This window comes from Cyprinodon tularosa, unplaced genomic scaffold, assembly GCF_016077235.1.
Source record: "Cyprinodon tularosa strain WSP-4 unplaced genomic scaffold, ASM1607723v1 ctg561, whole genome shotgun sequence".
Taxonomy (NCBI): domain Eukaryota; kingdom Metazoa; phylum Chordata; class Actinopteri; order Cyprinodontiformes; family Cyprinodontidae; genus Cyprinodon; species Cyprinodon tularosa.
Window position 1 is genome coordinate 262,768 of NW_024039298.1, and position 19,715 is coordinate 282,482.

A 19,715-nucleotide genomic window follows, 5' to 3' on the forward strand; every position below is an offset into this window, starting at 1 on the left:
GTCTCTTTTTGCGCTTTATGAAACAAAGTACCCTATATTTAGTGGATGTACAGCTACATTTCTCATGTAAGTTTGCGTAGTTTTAAAACAAACATTTATTTTTCATATAGCACCAGTACAGTTAATGAGAAACCTGTACTTGTGTGCTTGTTTGTTCTGTCTAAAATGTTTATTTTGGAATAAAGAGGTTAATATAAAAAAAATATTTTGTGTCCGATTCATCGATTAATCGAAAAAATAATCGGCCGATTCATCGATTTTCAAAATAATCGTTAGTTGCAGCCCTACCTGAAACATTAAGGTGCTAAAAGGTTCCTACCCACTATAATAAACACTAAGCAATAAAAGAAATCTCAAGATTTAGCAGCTAATCCCAAAGATAGAATTTGTTTCCATTTCTATGGCTGAGGTTTGCACATTAAGAAGTATGTTATACTCAGTTCTAAATCTCAAAGGCCTGAAGCAAGTTTTTATTACTTTCAAATACTGTTAATCTATTTAGACAAGCTTATAATACATTTAGAAAATGACTGAAAGAGTCCAAAGCCTGAAGAAAGAAAGAAAAGTGATTTAGAAGGAATAAAAAACATTTTAAACAGCTGAAACAAAGTCTGACTTCTTTGAAGCAAAGTTTAAGGACAATAATTGAAATAAGCATTTGACCAAATAAGTTTGTGGTAAATCTGGAGGATTACAGGATTTCTATATAGGGATAAAAGTAGAAAATACTCAAATTGAAACAATGTCAGAGAACGGAAATATTGGGCCCTGTGTTAATGTGCAGATTTAGAGTACATGGAAAAATCCTGATGGAGCTGAAATACAGGTTTTTAAAACAACTACAACCCTTCTTTACATTCAGAATGAACATATGAGTTCAAACTCGGTTTTGGTATTCTCACAGGAAACGTTTTTGATTATATATTATTTCCCTGTCCCACAGAAACTGGAGGATAGCACAGAGCAGCCTGCTGGGGAACAGTCAGCTTCTGGCATTTATCCTAATTTCTAAGCAGCACCAGCTGGAACTGGCACACTTTCTCCTGATCGGTTCCACACCACAATCCCAAATCCCTAATTCCTCCAAGTCACTGATTCCATCTGACCACCGCTTATTGGGAGCACATGTGTCAAACATGTTGTTTTAACCCCACATCGCCATGCTTCCTTTCACATTTTATCTTCCTTTTTCTTCACTCCAGTAAGTAAAACAGTGACAACCAGGCTTTTAGCTAGCAATGTGTCCAGGCGTACATTGTATGCCCTTCACTAATAAAATGACAAATTGTCTGCCATGTTTTTTGGGATGTTTAGCTTTGGTACGCCCTAATTTTCCCCCGGAACTGAAATGTTCAAAATTTCCCACACAGCAGATGCTGGAGTTGGAAATTTTCATTTTTGCTGCTCGACGCGCCACATCAACTAATCAGAGAAGCTGATCTGGGAGCTGGCAGGAAGACAGACACAGCACTGCTGATGCAGAGGGCTATGATCACTCTACTGAAACAGTTTATTAATGTTTAAATTAACTTAACATGTCAAAACTTGTCGGCAAAATATGTTTTTTTTTTTTCTATTCTGGTGCCTGCAGTTTGTACCACATACCGGAAAAATGCTACTTCCAGTCGCTATGAGCAGTAGAGGAAAACCCCAAAGAGGCGACCAGCCTGAGGCAGCTGCTGCTGGGGATTCTCAGAGACAGTGCGCCGTCGGAATGTGGGGGTCTTAGCGGCTCCGACCAGAGCATGTGAACGGAGCGAAGTGCCGACTAAAACCCGCTGAGGAGAATATTTGCTCCGCCGCTCAAAGTTGCAGGACGCTCAAATTCCGCTCCGTGCTCACCTTAATTTTCCTGCCGCTCCGGCGAAATCGCTCCACACTCGCTCAAATTTTCGGGAGAAGGCATTTTTTCTGACATTTTTAGTTCATGTGATTATGCCAGGGCCCTGCCATAATCACATCATTGATTTAATGATTTGAACTCACCATTTCCCAGCTGTGAACGTAACAATTCGCTCCATTCATGTTACCCCACCTTTCCTATTTAATTATTTATTCATTTATTTTACTAGACTTAAATCAAATAAATGTTATTTTCCAAATTGTATAATCCAACATTTTTAATTGACTTGAGCGCATCGGAACTTGAGCAGAGTGACATCCTTGCTCCAGCCTTTGAATTGAACTGCGCTCCACCATATTTCTTCAGCTCCACTCCACCGCTTGCTCCACGCTCCGCTCCGCTGACATGCTCTGGCACCAACAGAAAAATAATATTTTAAGGCAGGATCATGATCTTGATGAACTGACTGCACAGATGATGTTTTGAGGTGGACTTTCTCATTTATAAATATATGATCATTGATCACAGCAAATATAGCAAAGCTGCTCTCTGCCCTTGAACAAAGGAGTAAAGCAAGCATCAAACACATCTAAACAGACTTTACTGGACGCACCTCAGTAGCATATTTGACGCTGCTGACCTGTGTACAAGCATAAAAAATGAAGCTGCAGGAACTTTTTTTATGTTCAAAGCACGTATGGCGTGAACATAGAATTAAAACTTTCTGACTGTAGGAATTAACCTATGAAACATAATATTGTACCTTAAAATGATATCATGCCTTCCCTATGAAATTTCCACCTCTAGTCAAGCACACATACTTCCCATAATTAGGAAAAAGATAGTGTTGTAACAAAGACACATAAAGTCAGTGCATTCCACCTCAAAACGCAGGAAATAGCATTTCAGACAGTCGAAATTTATAAATTATCTGAACCCTCCAATGCTGCACAAAGCCTAAAGAAGTGATACACCGAAGTGTTCACCCTATGAAATATTCCTGGCTAAAAACCCGGTGACACGTGATCTGATCCTACCTACGTAAAAAACTTAAACAAATTTAACAAAGTCGTTTTTGATCTTATCTTAAATCAGTGAGATCAGAGTACAGGGTAAAACTGGGCTGGCTGCGTCAAGACATGATTTATGTTCAGCCATACATGAGCTAGGCTGATTACAATGGTGATTAAGCTTGAGCTACAGAGTTTCTACACTGTTAAACCTGACACTTTATTCTGGTTCACATCTTGTAGTAATCAGAGAAATGTTTTATACCAACTAGAGCAGGTGGAACCTACCAGAATATATTAGCTAAACTCCTTCTGTTTTAGACTAAATGTAAAAATGTCACAGCTCCTTCTTTAAAGGGTTTGGTTAAAGGAATAGTACACCCAAAACATGATTAGCCTTCATTTTCTACTCACCCCCATGCTGAACAACACTCTGGAGTACTTTTTTGATATCTCAAATGCATCTGGAGATCTGGGAGGCTTCTTGCTGTCTGCTGACATTCAAATAATGGAGGTCTATGGTGCCCCAGACAGAAAGGTCCATAAAAGTCCACAAAAAACGTGTCAATATTCCTCCATACTGCTCGTCCAATGTATTCCAAGTGCCCTGAGTGGGTAGCATCCAGAATTTACTCGAAACGAAGTCATTTAGAATGTTTTTAGAGCATAAACAGTAGTGTATAGGATTTCCTGAAAGCGCGCGCCGGTGCGTTCATGACGCTACGGAAGCCGGCAGACCAAACCAGATGAAAGTGCGCATTCAGCGTCTGCTCTGCCGATAATGCAAGCGTAGAAGAAGAAATGTGCTGTTTACCTGTGCAAAGAAAGAAACAACGAAAGAAAAATGTCTGAGGACTTCAGTGTTGAGGAAGAGCATGAGTTCTTTGCCGAGCTGAACGCGCACTTTCATTTGGTTTGGTCTGCCGCGGTTTCCGTAGCGTCATGAACGCGCCGGTGCGCGCTTTCAGGAAATCCTATACACTACTGTTTATGCTCTAAAAATATTCTAAATGACTTCGTTTCGAGTAAATTCTGGATGCTACCCACTCAGGACACTTGGAATACATTGGACGAGCAGTATGGAGGAATATTGACACGTTTTTTGTGGACTTTTATGGACCTTTCTGCCTCTGTCACCATAGACCTCCATTATTTGAATGTCAGCAGACAGCAAGAAGCCTCCCAGATCTCCAGATGCATTTGAGATATCAAAAAAGTACTCCAGAGTGTTGTTCAGCATGGGGGTGAGTAGAAAATGAAGGCTAATCATGTTTTGGGTGTACTATTCCTTTAAGATTTATTTTATCCCCTCACTGGGTGTTTAGCCATCGATAAAACCTTTATCCTATACTCTGCTAAGGTGAGGTCTTTGGTCAGAAATATTTACTTTATTGTTCCAAACTGAAAAATAGCTGTTTCATTTAGTCACCAAAGCCATCATCCTAGATTATGTTTATTTTCCACTTTCAACCATCAGGCAAAAGGCTTGGCTTTATCTAAACTTCCTTCTAAGAGCTCCTCGCTGAATCTGTTTTGCTGTTAGGGATTTCGTAATTCTTCTTGTCTCCTTATAGGCATCACAAAATCCTGTAGTTTCCTTAGATTTGTTGACTGCAACTGAATGATGCCAACTTCTGATTCAAAACAACCCCCAGAGGAGACGGATGTAGATATGCTGTCTCCAGAGGTCTTTAGACTGCAGGTTTGCCACGTTTAAGGAACAAGGAAAGAGGTGATTTTAATTCCGTAAAAGTTTAAAAAACAATCCACTTGACTTTGTTTCCAAGATTTTAAGACGTTTCTCTTCCCCTCCAGGAAGCTTTCTTAATTCAAATGAGAAAGCTGATTGATGAAAGGTGATTTTAACTTTGTGACAAACTTGATCACCCTGCAGAAAGTAGATAGGTACACCGGTACGCTGTGGTTATCAAGGGACAGACGTGTCAGCAGCAATTCTCAGGTTGGCTGAGGCATTTAAAGACAACTTAAATGGTTCAAAGAGGTCTAACAAGGCGAGATTTTGATGCAGAGCTGGATGGTTCCATGCTTTCTGGCTCTGATGCAACATTTTCACAAATTTCACCTTTCGAAGCTGATATTTAAGTTACTGTTGTCTTTCTATTGAGACAGAAAAGGAATTAAGCAAAAAAAAAGTGCAAAACAACTGCCTAGAAAGCAGCATGACACAGAGAAAATTGAGAGGGGAGGACAAAGCCTAACTTAAAGACGAAGAGATAAAGAGGCAGTTTGACCTCCAGTCTGTCTGTGTTTGGTGCTGCTGTTGGCACCAGCGCTATCAGCAACCGGAAGGATCTCCCTTCTTATCCTCAGCAGCCGTCTCCTGCACCTCCTCGCCCACGGTCTCTCTGATAGTGCAGTCTCTGATGTGCTGTTTGACAGACCTCTGCTTTGTCGCATATAATAAATGCTTCTTCTAGTAACTTCTAACCAAAAAAAAATATGTTTGGTTTGAAGCAGGGATTGCTTTTCTAACTATTATTGGTAAAAGGATCATGTGTTAGTGATCCAAAAGCAACACAATAAGTCAGTGAAATAAATTCATCAGTTACACCCCAGTAATGGGCAGACCATTTAAACCGGCTGCAGACGTCTTGTCTTGAAAGAAGATAAGTCCACTGTCAACACAAAGGCTTGTTATTGCCAGCTTTAACATGACTCAGCACAACCTATTGTTATATAACCACATGTAAGACGCAGCTTGTTTCCTGCAACGCAGGGTCTTCACTGCTTATCTGAAGGAGAAGCCCGGAAGAAAGAAAAATCATTGTGTTTTATCTGCTTTCTACACACTTTGATATGTGCTAGCCTGAGGAGGCATCAACATACCTTACTGGTAATCAACCCTTCTCCCCCCTCAAAAAAAGTATTTTAATACATTCACAGAAGGATTATCTTGCTATTAACTGTGACCAAACATCCGGCAGTCCAGTCCACAGACACCTATAAACCATGGATGCCGTGAAACATGACACACTCAGGGAGTTTGGTTTGCTCCTGGTCCTGCTGGTACCCTGACCACATCAAAGCTAAACCCACCACAATGGGCTCCCATGAGGGTAATGCGATTAAGTTTGATGTGGATTAACAGTTTCCGGATAACTCCAGACTAATGGACAGAAGCAAAGGAGCGGACCGTCAGGCGGAAGCTTGAAGCTTTGAAATGCATGCTGGGAATCTGTGAAAATACCTTCGTTGGGCTGGGTCAGACATGGCTGCCAAAATTTTAATTTGACTTTATGACTTCAGACCACCAAAGGGGGGAAATGAGGCCATCAAATGTCCCATAATCCCATAATCCTGAATGTATTGGGCGGTAAATGTTTCTTCAAACATCCTAAACAGAGTAACAAACATTTGTATGCAATGCCTCAGAGAAGTGCAGCGTTAAGGCTTTTAAGGTGCTTTGTGTCTCTACAACTGTTACACCTCAGAATTAGAAATAATTTCCTCAGCAGTTACTCTGTCAGATTAAATTTATAGCATCTCTTAGCATTATATTCCAAATCTTACCACAGATTTTCAGCTTGATTTAGATCTGAACTGTGACGGGTCTCTCTCCATCTCATTGAAACTCTCGCTGTATGTTTAGGGTTACATTACTGCTGGAAGCTGAATCTCCACAAAGTCTTCAGTCTTTCAGAGCCTCGGTCTCAAAGTCCAGTCCTTGAAAGACGCTGCCCTGCAGCTTTACTTTAACACACCTGTCTCCAACATGAGCCCGTCAGCAGAGCTTCATTGCATGCTTGTGAGGTAGTTTAGCCATTTAAGTGTGAAGAACAAGAGCCACATCTAAAAGCTGCAGGACATCCCTTGAGGATTTTAGTTTGAGCCAACTGCTCCTGGTTTTGTTACAGGATTCCTCTGTATTTAGCTCCAGTCCAGTTTAGTTCTCCCTGATAGAGCAATGCCTCCCTACTAGGGCTGGGTATTTTCGCCAAAGTCCTGAATCGATTCGATTTTGATTCATACAGTTCTAAATCGATTAATTGCGATTCGATCTGTTTTTACAATAATGAAAGAGGTTCAACTGTGTTTCAAAATACTCATGTATTTTATTTTTTCCTGTCATATTAAACACAAAGTGCAAACTTGTAAATCAGACAGTTTAAACTTGAGATGTGAACAAAACTGTCTAAAAAGTGCAAAAGTAAAGCCTCACTCGAGCAAACAGACGTGACACAGCAGACATGTATGAGCTGCATTATCTCCACTGCACAAACCATATTTGCAGCTTTGTAACAACTACAGGGTGTTTGCTGGTCAGCCCCCATTTGTTAATGTCTTCATGCAAACTATTGGCTAAATTTGCAGCTGTCTTGCTTGAGGTCATCTCCGAGTGCATCTTTCCTACTCATTTGAATGTGAACGTCACACGCGTCACTATAAAACTAATCGATTTCTTTCCCTAAATATCGATTTTGCAAAAATGTAAAGGAATCAATCCAAAATCGATTAAATCGATTTTTTTACCCAGCCCTAGTCCCTACAACATTTTAGCTTAAAGAAGGGAAAGGTAAGCTCAGGCTGACGTGCAGTTTTATTTTTGTGTCATATACAGGTGCTGGTCATAAAATTAGAATATCATGAAAAAGTAGATTGATTTCAGTAATTCCATTTAAAAAGTGAAACTTGTATATTATATTCATACATTACATACAAACTCATATATTTCAGATGTTTATTTTGTTTAATTTTGATGATTACAAATGACAACAAATGAAAATCTCAAATTCATCATATCAGAAAATTAGAATATTGTGAAAAGGTTCAAAATTGATGGCCCCTGGTACCACACTCTAATCAGCTAATTAACTCAAACCACCTGCAAAAGCCTTTAAATGGTCTTTCAGTCTAGTTCTATAGGCTACACAATCATGGGGAAGACTGCTGACTTGACAGTTGTCCAAAAGACGACCATCGACACCTTGCACAAGGAGGGCAAGACACAAAAGGTCATCGCTAAAGAGGCTGGCTGTTCACAGAGCTCAGTGTCCAAGCACATTAATAGAGAGGCGAAGGGAAGGAAAAGATGTGGTCGAAAAAAGTGTACAAGCAAGAGAGATAACCGCACCCTGGAGAGGATTGTGAAACAAAACCCATTCAAAAATGTGGGGGAGATTCACAAAGAGTGGACTGCAGCTGGAGTGAGTGCTTCAAGAACCACCACACACAGACGTATGAAAGACATGGGTTTCTGCTGTCGCATTCCTTGTGTCAAGCCACTCTTGAACCACAGACAGCGTCAGAAGCGTCTTGCCTGGGCTAAAGAGAAACAGGACTGGACTGCTGGTGAGTGGTCCAAAGTCATGTTCTCTGATGAAAGTAAATTTTGCATTTCCTTTGGAAATCAAGGTCCCAGAGTCTGGAGGAAAAGAAGAGAGGCACTTCATCCACGTTGCTTGAAGTCCAGTGTAAAGTTTCCACAGTCAGTGATGGTTTGGGGTGCCATGTCATCTGCTGGTGTTGGTCCATTGTGTTTTCTGAGGTCCAGGGTCAACGCAGCCACATACCAGGAAGTTTTAGAGCACTTCATGCTTCCTGCAGCTGACCAACTTTTTGGAGATGCAGATTTCATTTTCCAACAGGACTTGGCACCTGCACACAGTGCCAAAGCTACCAGTACCAGGTTGAAGGACCATGGTATCCCTGTTCTTAATTGGCCAGCAAACTCTCCTGACCTTAACCCCATAGAAAATCTATGGGGTATTGTGAAGAAGAAGATGCAATACACCAGACCCAACAATTCAGAAGAGCTAAAAGCCACTATTAGAGCAACCTGGGCTATCATAACACCTGAGCAGTGCCACAGACTGATCGACTCCATGCCACGCCGCATTGCTGCAGTAATACAGGCCAAAGGAGGCCCAACTAAATACTGAGTGCTGTACATGCTCATACTTTTCATGTTCATACTTTTCAGTTGGCCAACATTTCTATAAATCCTTTGTTTTTATTGGTCTTCAGTAATATTCTAATTTTCTGATATGATGAATTTGAGATTTTCATTTGTTGTCATTTGTAATCATCAAAATTAAACAAAATAAACATCTGAAATATATGAGTTTGTATGTAATGTATGAATATAATATACAAGTTTCACTTTTTAAATGGAATTACTGAAATCAATCTACTTTTTCATGATATTCTAATTTTATGACCAGCACCTGTATAGCGTATTGATTTGGAAGAAATTTTGAATCAACTGACTATAAAACCTTATTCCATGTTTGCTATGATGCCTAAATGGCGAATGCAAACTGAAAAACGGATTTCTCCTTTCTGTCTTTTCAGAATTGGGTTACGTCTTTCCGCTCTCTCCGCTCACCACTTTCATGATGTGTGGTGCGTCCGAAGAGTGAGACTAAGTTAATTCTGTGAATGAGTGCAGTTATTTCTCTAGTTCTAGTTACTCTAGTTCTCTAGTTAAAGCCTGACCTTCTCCGGCCTGTCGCTTTAGATCAGGCATCCCCAAAGTCGGTCCTCGAGGGCCGCTGTCCTGCAGGTTTTAGAGGTTTCCCTGCTCCAGCACAGCTGATTTACATTGACAGTTGATTAACAGGCTTTTGCTGAACTGCAATCATCAGAATCAGCTGTGCTAAAGCAGAGAAACCTCTAAAACCTGCAGGAAAGCAGCCCTCGAGGACCGAATTTGGGGATGCCTGCTTTAGATGGATGGACATGTATTAGGTTTGCAGCGGTTCCACTGTCGGCTAATGAACCAAAAATGTACTTCTAATCTGTCTGCTTTGTTCTTTTCTCTTCAGATGGTTTGATCACCACAGAGACTTTCACAGAACATCTGGAAGTATACATAGATGAAGAAATAAAAGGAAGTTAAATAGAACATTTTTCAGATATTTGTGAAACAATGAGGAAGATGCATTTTACTAAAAGATGTCAAAAGAATCAAATAACAGCTGCACTACAAGTTAAAGTTTATTCTAGAGTATATTAAAAAGCCATTTTTTCTATTTTGAACAAACATTAAACTAGGCAAACAAAAAATGATGCTTACAGGTGTTTACTCAGTTGTACTCTTTCCCATCCTTTCATTCCTCATAGAGGCAAACCCTGCAGATTAAACGAGGCTGGTCTGAAGTAGGATGATGTAATCCCAGCACTATGTCTGTCAGGTTGGGACTCTCTGAGCAGTTGTTTGGATTGGCTGATTTCAAGTCAGCTCTTGGATTGCGGTTTGACGTTAGTCCGAGCGCTGGCTCCTTTTCTTTCTCTCCATCAGTCTTGCACAGCTACAGAAACTTTGCTTAGAAGTGAAGAAGGGAAACGGAGAAGAAACGGGCCTCCAAGGATGCAGAAGATTAGCTGGTGTGTATTTTGGAAGGGGTTTCATGCTCAGTCCCCCCTCCCCAAAAAAAAGAAGAAAAAAAAATCAAAGGAGTGACAATGGATCAACCTTGAACAACCCCCATGATTTAGGTTCTTGAATGAAATATCAGTAGTATTTTAAGTTACATTTGCATGCCAGATTTTTTCCCCTGCTATACATGTTCCTCTGGTTTAAGGAGCCAAAATAACACTGGAGATTTGAGTAAGCACTGTGGGTTTTCATTTAGGTCTCTGAGAATCCAAAGAGCTGTAGACGCTAATACCAGATTCCTGTGACGCAACCTTCTCCTCCTTCTCATTTCCTCTCTGGCATAGCCGAGGGGCCCCAGACAGGAAGCCGCAGGTTTCGGCAGCCAATACCGTGCCAGAAAACTGTCAGATCCTTGTGGTAGCCATTGGCCCACATCAGAGGAGCTAAGCAAGTCTCTGAGGGGTTTTCAACTCCAAAGCCACCAGGGATTCCCTCAGACGACTGCCATCTGTGCCCTACCCAAAAATGGTTACAGAATCTGTCCATTAAAAGGAAATAATCGCTCGGAGACACTGGATCTTTAAGTAAACTGAACAACCTTCGTGCCTTTGATGGAAACATTTTTTTTTCTGCAAATGTTTAGAACGACAAGAACAAGTGAAGTTGCTCTTTTTTTATGTTTTTATGCACTTTAAAACCTCAGCTTGTCTTTTTCTGCTTAATTACATTCTTTTAAAGTTTCTTATATTTTTTATAAAAATTCAACCATTCTTTAAACCTGAAATTAATCAAAACTAAGAATGGGAGTCTTAAACTTCGAAAAAAAAAATTACATTTTATTAACAGTTTCCTGAATGAAAAAGTAATATGGATGTTTAACTTTAGGCCCCTGTAAAAAAAAAAATAATAATTAAAACAGCAGTCTTAAATTAGCTTTAGGGAAACAACTCAAATGTGTTGACAAATAAGCCTTCAAAATATGAGGCAATGACACGGCAGAAAATTAATCACTGGAGGAGAAATGTGCAACTTAATATGTAAAAACCGCAGCAACATTTCTCCCTGCCTGAAATAGTTTTGAGCTGATGAAACCTAAACTGAATAGTGCATGACTGAATGCTGGGCAGTCTCAATAAAATAAAGCACTATAGTGCTATTTATGAAAAAAATTTTTTATTTTTTTTTGAGAGGGCTTGAACAGAAGAGTTTTAGTCTAAAGAACAGTAACATAAAAGAACAACAAAGTGAAAAAATAATGGTGTCAGGTTAATTCTGATTGACAGTTCTTGTGGCACATTGTTGCGCTTACGCTGTTGTTAACCAGATCATCCAGTTAAATTGATTCAAAGTTTTCTATCTAAGGAAATCCAGATGATTTCATTGACTCATTGAGAAATAAAGGGGAGACATTCTAATCCGCTGTAAAAAAAAAAAAAAAAAAAAAAGGGTTTTAACCTATCAGAGAGATAAACCGTTGGTTAGTCCTCCAACCTGAAGTAAAATTGTATGAGGAAAATACTTAAGGTAGCAGTTACGAGACGTCACTGTTTCCTTGCAGATTTCCATCAGCAGCACCTAATAGTGTGCACACATTTACCTCCTTTTTAGAAAAAAACAAAGACTAGAAGAGAAATCTAGCGACTATTTCATGTCTTGTTGGAGACTTCATTGACAAAACATGCACTGATAGCTCTGAGTTTAGTGCCTCAGCAAGAAGAGTGAGCGAGCCCCTCCCTCCTCCAAAACACTGCAGCTGCAGTTATAGATATAAGAGCGACTCTCATCTGTTTCCCCAAGGAACATGAGCCACACATGCCCAAAGCTTCCACTGCTCCCCATGAATTAAAAAGTGAGATGTAAATAAAATATATTTCGCTTCTTTTTTTGTTTTTTTGTTAACCTGTTGCACTGAAATAGACCCTGCCGGCATTAAATTCATACACATTCATCCATGGTGTGCCTCCGGTAACTGCCTTCAATTTAAATTGGATACATTTCTTTCTGCTTCTGTCTCCTTGAACCCCAGTCAGCCTTCTATGGTTCTATTGGAGGTTCCTTCCTGTTAAAAGGGAGTTTGAGATTATCCCACCTCCATACTTCACTGGTGGTATGGTGTTTCTGGGATGATGTGCAGTACCATTTTACCTCCAAAAATGAGGTGAATAACGGCATCCAAAGAGTTTAATTTTGGTCTCATCTGACCAGACTATATTTTCCCAGTGTTTCCCACGTTTGTCTAAATGATGTGCAGCAAACTCTAAAAGAGCCTCAACATGCTTTTTCTTCAGCAATGGAGTCTTGTATGTTGAGTGTGCATACAGGCCATGGCGGTTGAGTCCATTACTTATTCTTTTCTTGGCAAACAATATTACCGGGTAATTCAGGTCTTTCTGAAGCTCTCCACAGGTGGTCTTTGACTTTTGAACAACTCTTCTGATAATTTTTTTCACTCCTCTGTTATTAATCTTGCAGGTAGCACTTGGTTATGGTCGGTTTATGGTAAAATTATGTTCTTGCCATTTCCAGATTATGGCCCCAACAGTGCTCACTGGAACATTCAGAAGTTTAGAAATCCTTCTGTGACCAATGCAATCATTATTTGCAACAATAAGATTGTGAAGGTCTTGAGAAAGCTCTTTACTTTTACTACATCATGAGATGTTTCTTGTGTAGTACAACAGACACCACTGTCTTGGTTTTCCAAGCCTTTTTGCACCTCCCTTTCTTCATATGTTCAATACAATTTCCCTGTGCCATTTCACTTTATTATACATACCTTAATTTCCTTTTTTTTATTTTTTATTTGAGAGCACTAGTGCTCCTTTTTTTTAAGTATGAAGTTTGATTTGTAGAGAGGCTAAGGCAGAAAGAGAGGTTAAACTTCTACTTTTACATATTTGGACATTTCTAACTTTTTTTTACAATCTCAACAAAGGGAAAAAAAAAATTGAAGAGCCCAGCACTCTGCAAGCCATCTTAATAATTTATATTTGCATGAGTTAAATTACATTTGTCGCCTGGAGAAAATCAAGCTCACAGTGTTTATGGGGGCAGTCACGTTATGTGACACTTTTTAAATCTTTACACTTGTAGCTCACTCTAGTTGCATTTTTTCTGAAAGATAAAGATGCCATGGTGGCGTATTATTTGTTATTATTACTCTTTTGTATATGCTTAAAAAACTTCCCTTTATGTACATTAATATTAATAATAGGTAGGATACTGCACATGCTTGCAGGGGGTAAACAATGCAGTAAAAGATAAGCCAGTTGGCTGCTTTTAGATCCAAGTGTGGAAAAACACAAAAATGTATTCAAAAAGAGATAATGTATTTAAATATTATAAATATTATATATATATATATATATATATATATATATATATATATATATATATATATATATATATATATATATATATATATATATCACAGATAAATAATATAATATTTGTTCCAATAAAAAGGGTTTTATCCTATGATAATGAGATCATGATGCTTGAAATGGCGAATAAAGTATTAAGACCAAATTTAATTTAGCTTTCAAATCAATTAAAACACTTATTTAATCCCAGAAGGAAATTAAATGTTGAGCTAATCCAATGTGCAGCCAGCAGCCTAAAATTGCTTTAATGGCTGAATTATAAAATGTGTTCTTCCTCACCTACCACGGGCGGTCGCCCCTTTTTTCCTCCAAGCTCGGGTCCTCTACCAGAGGACTTGAGGGTTCTGCACAGTATCTTTGTTGTTCCTAGAACTGCACTCTTCTGGACAGAGATGTCTGATGTATTTCCAGGGATCTGCTGTAACCACTCCTCAAGTTTGGGGGTCACTGCCCTGAGGGCTCCAATGATCACAGGCACCACTGATGCCTTGACCTTCCAGGTTTTCTCCAGCTCTTCTCTGAGCCGCTGGTATTTCTCTAGTTTCTCATGTTCCTTTTTCCTGATGTTGCAGTAACTTGGTATTGCTATGTCAACCACCGCGGCTTTCCTCTGCTTTTTGTCCAACACCACAATGTCCGGTTGGTTTGCCGTTACCATTCGGTCCGTCTGTAATTGGAAGTCCTACAGGATCTTGGCTTGTTCATTCTCTACCATCTTTGGAGGTGTTTCCCACTTTAACCTTGGGGTTTCCAGCCCATGCTCAGCACAGATGTTCCTGTACACTATTCCATCCACTTGGTTATGGAGCACCATGTAAGCTTTCCCTGCCAACATCTTGCACCCTGCAGTTATGTGCTGGATTGTCTAAGGGGCCTCTTTGCACAGTCTATACTGTCTGGTGTGGTAGATCTGCGCCTCTCTTGCTCTGGTGCTCAGGGCCTGCCCCTGTGCCGCCATTATGAATGCCTCTGTGCTGTCCTCCATCTAGTTTTGTCTAGCTTTTGGTAAGATTTCCTGATATCCGCCACTTAGGTTATGTTTCTGTGGTATATCCCCTGATTTATTGAGCTAACTATATTGTTTACATCTCAGGGAAGTTAGAATACCTTTAAGTATAGGAGCTTAATTCCAACCATCATAAGACTGTAACAGTATGTTGCTGAAACAGAGTTAGATCCAAGCAACTTTCATCTGAATATTGCAAAAGTTTTATTCAGCTAAAAACGGATCTGTCCTGGTTTCATTGCTTTCTATTATTAGGGTAATTTTAAATTGATGATGTATGAGTCTGTTAAACCCTAATATTACCTGCCTGTTGTGTGTCCGAATAATTTTTTCCAAAGTAGTTTCTTTAATTGGGACACTTCCTCTGTCCGGATAAAAAGTCATCTTCATTATGATTGAAGAACATAGTGTAATATTTTGATAAGGCTGGAACCATGAATCCTCATTTACCAATATGTATGATGTGATGATGTGGCAGACTGGAGTTGCATAAAACACGTCTTTAACTATACTAGCAAGCTCGGCTGGTAAGCAGCTGCCATCTGTAACTCTAAGCAAGTTCAATGATCTGAGTAATATTACAATTTATATTAAAATATGTTGTCCTGTCGAATGGTTATTTAATACATATACATTATGAAGTGTTATTTAAAGAGTTTGTCCAGAGTGATCTCTTCTCAGGAAAAGAACCGGAGAGAGAAAGGTTTAAGATGTAAACACAGAGCTGTCCTTTAAACTATCATTTATCTCCTCCACATAGTCCACCACTATGATATCCAGTTCCACTGCTATGCAGATGCCAACCAGCTCTAGCTCTCCTGAAAGCCAATCGGCACCAAAAACGTTCTCTGATAATCCACAGCTCCTTAATCTCCCCTTGTGTTATAGAAAAGGGTCTCGAAATCATTCAGAATTATTCTTTTTACTTTCACAAATAAAATTATTTGGTTTTCCTTTTTTAGCCTTCTCTCCTTAAACCGCCTCAGTCTTCCTCTTTCTGCAAACTGGACCTGATTTAGAGAGATGCAGCTGTGTTGTATCTCAACATTTAACTGTAAGAATGTGGAGAAATACAACATAAATATGCCGTCTCCTCTCTAGGATGAAACAATGACAACTAATTCAGCATTTTCAACAAATATTTTAATGGTGAAATGTTAAAAGAATCGAATCCTTGTGACCTATACTAGGGCACACTTGCACAGCAGGACAGAACGGTGACAAGTTAAATACATTGGCACAAATTAAATTAACCTACTATGAATTTTCTTTAGCAATGGTTTGTAGATATTCATCTCCATAAAATGCACAAACCTGAGGTGCCAAACGGTAGACATATTCAAATTTTCTTTCCAAGTCATGTCTAGAAACAAAGACTAGAACTGGAAAGTGTCAACACTGTGGAGAAAATACCCAGAGCTCAGCCAGGATGCTCTCCTGTTAAATTACAGGCCTCTGGCAATAAGTGTTCCATGTTTATACTCCCAGTCTACTACTGTCTGTAATTTATAGCACTATGCTGTATTTATAAACACCCTGGCTGTATTTTAAGCTCTCCAGAAGCATGGGTAAAGGACTGACATCCATAAGAGAGATGCTGAAACTGTCCAAGGGAAGCTGCTCTTAAGCTCAGTGCCTTTACAACCAAACATCTAAAATGCTGTTTAATCTTTAATAAGTGTGGCTGGGTCATCCAGCAAGCCTTATCAGATAAAGTCAAAAAAAAAAATGTTTAGAAGGAAATTGTGACATTAATAACATGGAAACCAAGTTTAGCTGCGCCGTGGAAACCTGGCAGTTGGTTGTTTCCTCTTCTACTTATCAAGGCTGCCCAGCAGACTGTGGCCATGAAGCCAAGAGGTCACGGTCAGCATCCTTATCGCCTTGTGGCCCTGTCCTCGCACACAAACAAGAGGAGGCTGCGGTGATAACAGAGCAAACGGTAACAACGCTGGAAAAATAGAAACAAAGTCGGCTTCCTGGCATTAGGGGACGGATGATTAATGCTTGGATGCAAAGAAAACAGAAGTTTGTTTGTTAGGACAGGTATCATGACAGGAGTAAAAATACACACAGATCAAGTATGAAAACAAAGAAAGAAAAAAAGAGTAATCTAACCATATAAACCCTCCAATGGTAATGGATAGAGAAGCACTAAAACAGGCAATGGTTAGCAGGAGGTCACACAGCTGGGACAGGTGTTAAGAGAAACCCTTAAAATTTGTTGTTAAAAAACAACAGAGTGTAGAAAAATATATCTGTCGACTCGAACACTAGTCGTGCACTTTTACACATGTATTAATCAATTTTTCTAAAAATAACTGCTTTTTTCTTGAATGAAGCAACTGAGACACTAAGAAAATTAACATTTGAAATAATAAAAAGATTACATTCTCTTATTTCAAATACATAATATATAATTATCTTATTTTAAGGGTAAAAATACTAACTCCATTGGCTGATCATCTTATTTACCTACTCAAATTAAAGGTAAACACACTTATTCTAAGACATTTTTATTTCTCTTTAGTGCAAAATCCACCTGTCCATTGATAAATCAGCAGATTGATTTATTAGAATGTGACAAACTGTTCAATAGAGGATACACTAACATTAGAAGACAATAAGGAAAATAAGCAGTTGTACATTTCTAGTGAAATAATATATACTTGTATCGGATAAAAAAAAAAGAACAAATTGGAAGATTTTTTTTATATTTTTTTTAAACCTTGTTTAAGTTGAATTTGTTGAGAAAACTTTAAAAACTGGCTAATTTCACCAACAAGTAGGTGAGAAATACATTTCCAGATTTCTTTTTTTTATAAAGAACAAAGTAATACCTGTAGATCAAAGGATAGTAGATTCCTAAGTTGTCAGAAAGATGAAGATCAGAAGAATGATTAAAAGAACCAGTGAAACAGTTTCTGCTTATCATTTGGTCTCAGATTATCTTAGAAAATCAGTCAATTCACACCAGGTAAGCCCACTGTTACAACCCCCTTAGCATAGACAGGATTCTGCATGACTCTTTTTATTCTGCTCTTTAAACTTTAAAATGCAAAGTCAAAACTACTCTGCAACGCTGAATGACTATTTGATAGTGAAAGTCAAAGCTGCCTTAGACAAAAGGGGCAGAGGAACTGATTTACAGCCATAAAATCCATCCAGATGGTTTATATATAATTCTGGTCATAAATGGGTTAAATTAGTAGCTAGATCTCTTTGAGAATTCCCACAGTAAAAAAAAAAAAAAATCACAATCTTAATCAGTGAAAGTCACAGTGCAGCAGCAGCATCGGAGGCTAAAACAAGCAGCATCAAAGAGGAATCAATCTGGAACTTGTTGTTTTTTTGTTGATATATCAATTTCCAGATGAGAAAATCGCTGCAAAGATTTTGGCTTTTTCTCTTTGTTTAAATACATTTAAAAAAAAAAGCATTGTAGCTGGTGAACAATGTTGTTTTCAAAACAGGAAACTCTGGAAGTTTGTTCACTCCTAAACATGCAGGACAGACTCCCATGAACTAAGATGAATGGCTGAACTGACTGCTGTAAAACAGCACAGGACAGACCGGAGGGACCATTTCCTTCATCTGTGGTATCATTTCATTACAGACAAGTGTGTGCTTTTAGGTTAAAAAGTTAAAAATAAAATCTTTTAACAGCTAATATTGAAGGATAAATTGAATCAAATCAACTTTGATTTTAGTAGTTCAGTTTTTATGATCCAGTTGAAATGAGTTTAGGATCAACTACAGGTAAGTTAGATGAATGGAACTTGTGGATCAAATGCTGGGTTTCACCCTTTAACGGCTACGTATTGAATTTTCACCGTATGAATTGGTGAGCAATATTTCCCTCAAATATTGTTCACAAACCATTCTAAATCTATGAACCATCTGTGATAGTGAGCACTTCTCCTTTGCTGAGACAATCCACCCCACCTCACAGGTGTGCCATATCAATATGCTAATTAGATGCTAACTTACCATTAGTGAACAAGTGTGCCTTAGGCTAAGTTCACATCGCAGCCTGAAGTGACCCAAATCCGATTTTTTGGTCCATATGCGACGTGGATCTGATCTTTTAATGACAGTCTGAATGACATAGATACGATTTTTTCCAATGTGACCCAGGCCGCTTGGCGATGTGGTCCTGAATCCGACATGAATCCGATCTTTTCAAATGCAACCTGTGTCTGAACGGCCAGGTCGCATACATCCGACCTGAACGCCATTAATACCCGACAAAGGTCACTATTCTGGGTCTTGCTATGAAGAAGCGGCAAGAAAAACAACAACCATGGCAAACGATGATGCGGAGAGCAGTATTTATGTTTAACCATCCAGAAAAGATTGTGTTTGTACAGCTGGGAAAGATCGCTAGATGCACTCCAGTAAAACCATCCATGTTTACTTCCTGCTTGTCACGTCATCCCGTCCTCTACTGCGCATGCGGGATACTTGCGTTGTATGACTGCAGTTCATACAGGAGATCACATACAAGTCGCATATATTTGGAAATGTTAACGCAAACGCAAAAAAATTGGATTTCACAAAAAAATCGGAATTGAGCATCAAGGCCTACAGTGTGCATGTAGCCTTAGACTTCCCATAATAAAGATCCCGGGAGTGTTCGATTTCAGAGGCTGCATCCTCCAAGGACCCGGTCTACCTGGACTGGATCCTTTGAGGTCCTTAGAAATAAGGATGCCGGAAGAGTTTTGGCTGTGAATTCAGCCTTTTCCAGCTACATTCTGTCACCTACCAACCATGACAGATGACACACAAAGCAGGCAAAGAATGGACACTGAACTTCTTACTATTTCTGGGTGCCAATAACATCGTCATCTCAGATATCCTATTTATAATCCCCACACTGCAAAGATATTGGAATCTAAATTTCAGAGAAACGTATTTGCACAGGGAGAGATAAAACCTTTGAATGAACCAAACATTATCCGCCACATATCTGACTCACTAACCATTTAAAAAGGTATATTCATTCATTTCAGATGGAACTATTCACATACTTGTATCATATTAAACTGCATTTAAAATATTCACAACTGTTCGGTGACATTTACCTTTTTCCTTTGAGCACGGAGCAGCCGGCTTGTTTGGACTAACAATG

At 39.1% G+C, this 19,715-nt stretch overlaps 1 protein-coding gene across 2 annotated transcripts in view; it reads right to left on the reverse strand.

Moving 5' to 3' along the window:
- Positions 1-19,715, reverse strand: part of zgc:101569 (uncharacterized protein LOC449822 homolog) — a 45,344-nt gene that overhangs the window by 7,273 nt on the left and 18,356 nt on the right. The gene's annotated exons all lie outside the window — the stretch shown is intronic.